Source organism: Mesoplodon bidens (assembly GCF_964165515.1).
Source record: "Mesoplodon bidens genome assembly, chromosome: 13".
NCBI classification, from domain to species: Eukaryota; Metazoa; Chordata; class Mammalia; order Artiodactyla; family Ziphiidae; genus Mesoplodon; species Mesoplodon bidens.
Window position 1 is genome coordinate 59073131 of NC_138169.1, and position 5583 is coordinate 59078713.

Sequence of the window (5583 nt, forward strand, 5' to 3'; positions counted from 1 at the left end):
TTGATTGGGCTGTTTGTTTTTTTTTATATGGAGCTGCATGTGCTGTTTGTATATTTTGGAAATTAATTCCTTGTCAGTTGCTTCATTTGCAAATATTTTCTCCCATTTTGAGGGCTACCTTTTCATTTTGCTTATGGTTTCCTTTGCTGTGCAGAAGCTTTTAAGTTTTATGAGGTCCCATTTGTTTATTTTTTATTTTATTTTTACCACTCTAGGAGGTTGAACAAAAAAGATATTGCTGCATTTATATCAGAGAGTGTTCTGCCTTTGTTTACCTCTAAGAGATTTATAGTATCTGACCTTACATTTAGGTCTTTAATCCATTTTGAGTTTATTCTTGTGTATGGTGTTGGGTAGTGTTCTAATCTCATTCTCTTACATGTAGTTGTCAATTTTCCCAACACCACTATTGAAGATACTGTCGTTTCTCCATTGTATATTCTTGACTCCTTTGCCATAGATTAGGTGACCATAGGTACATGGATTTATCTCTGGACTTTCTATCCTGTTTCATTGATGTATATTTCTGTTTTTGTGCCAGCACTATACTGTTTTGTTGAGAGTATCTTTGTAGTATAGTCTGAAGTTAGGGAGCCTGATTCCTCCAGCTCTTTTTCATTCTCAAGATTGCTTTGGCTAGTGGTCGCACAAAAGGAGTCATGGGAGGCGGCTCCAGCTGCTGGTCGACCATAGAGATGAGGCTCCCGCCCGTGCAGGGCTGGGAGCCTTGCAGGTTACAAAACGGCTTTCCCATTTGCTGGCACTTGTGATTCCCGCTCCGGCCCAACGATGTGGACGCTGTCATCACCTCCACTTTACAGATAGAAAAGCTGAGGGGACTGTATCTGTCCAAGGCCACGTGCACGTAAGAGGACATAGCACACAAGTTGGTAGTGATGACAGACCCTGTGTTGGACTCACAGCCAGCCAACAGCACTGGGGATATGGATGTACTGTGCCCTGAGCTATTGCTGATCCCCCGACCTCTCTCTAACCAATGGACTCCTAGAACCTGTCCAGAGCCCCTGTCCTTCTGGGAACCCTCCACCTTTGCCTGCTGACCCAGGCTGGTAGAAACCACAGCAACTGAAGAGGACACAGAGAACATGGAGATCATTGTGGAAGCAGTAGTTGGAAACCTGTCCCCAGGTGCTCCTGGAGAGACCCCAGGTACCAACACAGTTGCTAGCAGGCAAGTGAAACAAGCAACCCTGAGTTTTTGTCTGTGCTGTTTTTGATCATTGTATATAAATATGATGAAGACACAAGGTAGAATCCTATTTTTATACTTAGAGATGTAATCTGATTTGCAGTTGGTGAATGTTGATTGAAGTCTGGCGAGGTGGTGCACAACTTGTACCAAGCTCTTGGCAGTCTATCCCTGCGAGGGCTTCATGTCTGCTAGGCAGTAATCCAGAAGGGAAGACCTTTCTGACACCTCTGCCCAATCCTTACTCCTATAGTCCTCAAGGATTCTTTTCTCCATGTTGACCCTTCTACCCAGGAACTGCAGCCAGGGATTAGGCAAAAGGCCCAGCCTCTCTCCACCACCCAGGGCTTGGCAGGGCTTCCTAGTGGTATTTCCCTGCTCTAGTTTCTTGCAGATAACACACTTAACTCACCCAAGGCATGCCGTTAAGAGTGGGAGTTGAATAATTTATATTTACATTAGAAGAAAGAGTCTCCCCTTTAATCTTCCCACATCTCAACTTCTTATTTTTAGGTAACTTCCCTGTTTTTTAACTGTCATCTTCCATCTACAGTTGTACCATTTTTCCTTGGTAGTGTACAAAGAATACTGGGAAAGATTAGCTAGTTTGATTGTATAATATTTCTAAACTTTGATGTGGTGAAAGAAATAATAAATAAATTAAAAAGCAACCTGGAAAAAAAAAGATTGCTTTGGCTATTCCAGGTCTTTTGTGTCTTCATACAAATTGTAAAATTTTTGTTCTAGTTCTGAGAAAAATGCCATTGGTAATTTGATAGGGATTGCATTGAATCTGTAGATTCCTTTGGGTGATATTTTGACAGTGCTGATTCTTCCAATCCAAGAACATGGTATATCTCTCCAACTGTTTGTGTCATCTTTGATTTCTTTCATCAGTATCTTACAGTTTTCTGAGTACAGATTTTTGCTTCCTTAGGTTCATTCTTAGATTTTTTTTTTTGGTGTGATGCTAAATGGGATTATTTCCTTAATTTCTTTTCTGATCTTTCTTTGTTAGTGTATAGGAATGCAAGACATTTCTACATATTAATATTGTATCCTGAAACTTTACCAAATTCATTGATAAGCTCTAGTAGTTTTCTGGTAACATCTTTAGAACTTTGTATGTATAGTATCATGTCATCTGCAAAGAGTGACACTTTTACTTCTACTTTCCAATCTGGGTTCCTTTTATTTCTTTTTTCTTTTTCTTTTTCTTTTTTTTTTTTTCTCTGACTGTCATGGTTAGGACTTCCTAAACAATGATGATAAAAGTGGGGAGAGTGGACATCCTTGTCTTGTTCTTGATCTTAAAGGAAGGGCTTTCAGGTTTTACTTTTGAGTAGGATGTTAGCCACAGGTTTGTCATATATGGCCTTTATTATGTTGAGGTATACTCCTTCTAAGCCCACTTTCTGGGGAGCTTTTTATCATAAATGGTGTTGAATTTTGTCAAAAGCTTTTTCTGCATCTGTTGCAATGATCATATGGTTTTTATTATTCAGTTTTTTTTGTTTGTTTTTTGGGGTTTTTTTGTGGTACATGGGCCTCTCACTGTTGTGGCCTCTCCCATTGCAGAGCACAGGCTCTGGATGCACAGGCTCAGAGGCCATGGCTCACGGGCCCAGCTGCATGTGGGATACTCTCGGACTGGGGCATGAACCCATGTCCCGTGCATCAGCAGGCAGACTCTCAACCACTGCACCACCAGGGAAGCCCTCTTCAGTTTTTTAATGTGGCAAATCACATTGATTGATTTGCATATACTGAAGAATCCTTTTATCCCTGGGATAAATCCCACTTGATCATGGTGCATGATACTTTCAATGTATTGTTGAATTCGGTTTTCTAGTATTTTGTTGAGAATATTTGCTTTTATGTTCATCAGTGATATTGGCCTGTAATTTTCTTTTTTGTTGTCTTTGGTTTTGGTATCAGGGTGATGTTAGCCTCATTGAATTAGCTTGGGAGTGGTCCTTCCTCTGCAATTTTTTGGAAGAGTTTCAGAAGGATTAGTGTTTCCTCTTCTCTAAATGTTTGATAGAATTCACCTGTGAAGCCATCTGGATCTGAACTTTTGTTTGTTGGAGTTTTTTATATCACAGTTTAAATTTCATTACTTGTGATTGGTCTTTCCATATTTTCTGTTTCTTTCTGGTTCAGTCTTGGAAGGTTGTACCTTTATAAGAATTTGTCCATTTCTTCTAGGTTGTCCATTTTATTGTCATATATTTGTTTATAGTAGTCTCTTCCATGTCTTTGTATTTTTGTGATGTCCATTGTAACTTTTCCTTTTTCATTTCTAATTTTATTGATTTGAGTCCTCTCCCTTCTTTTTCCTGATGAGTCTGGCTAAATGTTTATCAATTTTGTTTACTTTTTCATGAACCAGATTTTAGTTTCATTGATATTTGCTATTGTTTTCTTTGTCTCTATTTCATTTATTTCTGCTCTGGTCTTTATGATTTCTTTCCTTATACTATCTGTAGGTTTTGTTCTTTCTCTAGTTGCTTTAGGTGTAATTTTATGTTGTTTATTTGAGGTTTTTCTTGTTTCCTGAGGTAAGATTGTATTGCCATAAACTTCCCTCTTAGAACTACTTTTTCTATGTCCCATAGGTTTTGGATCATTGTGTTTTCATTGACATTTGCCTCTATGTACTTTTTTTATTTTATCTCTGATTTCTTCAGTGATCCATATTGTTAGTAACTTATTGTTTAGCCTCTATGTGTTTGTGTTTTTCACAGTTTTTTTTTCCTGTAATTAATTTCTAATCTCATATTGTTGTGGTCAGAAAAGATGCTTGATAAAATTTCATTTTTTTTTTTTGCATTTACCAAGGCATATTTTGTGGCCCAAGATATGATCTATCTTGGACAATGTTCCATGTGAACTTGAGAAGAAAGTGTATTCTGCTGTTTTTGGATGGAATGTCCTATAAATATCAATTAAATCCATCTGGTCTAATGCATCATTTAAGGCTTATGTTTCCTTATTGATTTTCTGTCTGGATGATCTGTCCATTGTTGTAAGTGGGGTGTTAAAATGCCCCACTATTATTTCATTATTTTTGATTTCCCCTTTTATGGCTGTTAGCATTTGCCTTATGTATTGAGGTGCTCCTATGGTGGGTGCAGATATGTTTACAATTGTTATATCTTCTTCTTGGATTGATCCCTTGATCATTATGTAGTGTCCTTCCTTTTCTCTTGTAATAGTCTTTATTTTAAAGTCTGTATTGTCGGATGTGAGTATTGTTACTCCAGCTTTTATTTGATTTCCATTTGCATGGAATATCTTTCTTCATTCACTCACTTTCAGTCTGTATGATTTCCTAGGTCTGAAGTGGGTCTTGTTTTTATATCTATTCAGCCAATCTGTCTTTTGCTTGGAATATTTAATCCATTTACATTTAAGGTAATTTTCAATATGTATGTTCCTATTGCCATTTTCTTAATTGTTTTGGGTTTGTTTTTGTAGGTCTTTTTCTTTCCTTCTTCTTTTCTTCTGTTCTCTTGTGTTTTAATGACCATCTTTAGTGTTGTGTTTGGTTGTTTTGTGTGTGAGTGTGTTTGTATGTGTGTATCTATTGTAGCTTTATGGTTTCCATTTCCCATGAAGTTTTGATATAGCAGTCTGTATATATACAAGGTGGCTTTAAGCTGCTGCCCTCTTAAGTTCCACTTCCTGCATTTGTATTCTCCTCTTCTCACAGTTGCTGGGTTTGCTTTCATATTTGTGTGTGGGTGATTTCTTACTTTTACTATATATTTGCCTTTATCTGTGAACTTTTTCATTTGTACTTTTCTTTTTGCTAGTTGTGGCCTCTTTTTTTCCCCGCCACATAGAGAAGTTTCTTTAGCATTTGATTTGAAGCCAGTTTGGTGATGCTGAATTCTCTTAGCTTTTGCTTGTCTGTAAAGCTTTTGATTTCTCCATCAAATCTGAATGAAAGCCCTGATGAGTACTCTATTCTTGGTTGTACGTTCTTCCCTTTCACCAATGTAAGTATATGTGCCACTCACTTCTGGCCTGTAGATTTTCTGCTGAGAAATCAGTTGATAACATTATGGGCATTCCCTTGTGTGTTATTTTTTGCTTTTCCTGCTGGTGTTTAAATTATTATTTTCTTTACAAATAAAAAGTTGATCAGGATAAAGTATTCTCAGGACTTATTATTCCCATGGTGCACTCATGAAAGTTCATTTCTGAACCTGGAAAGCAAAGAAGATCTTGAATCTGTTGAGATGCCCCCATGGTTCATATTTGTGGTTTAAACCTGCTGACATTTTCCATTTAAACTTGGGCTGTCAAATCTAGTTTTGCATTGGATTCATCTTGGCTGTTGTTACAAGCAGCAGTTCATACGTACC

The 5583-nt window shown here is 37.5% G+C and overlaps 1 pseudogene across 1 annotated transcript; it reads left to right on the plus strand.

The window, feature by feature from the left end:
- Positions 1 to 896: 896 nt before the first annotated feature.
- On the plus strand, positions 897 to 1238 carry LOC308626788 (zinc finger protein 142-like; annotated as a pseudogene). The gene has a single exon. The product of its transcript is annotated as a zinc finger protein 142-like (transcript).
- Positions 1239 to 5583: the final 4345 nt, after the last annotated feature.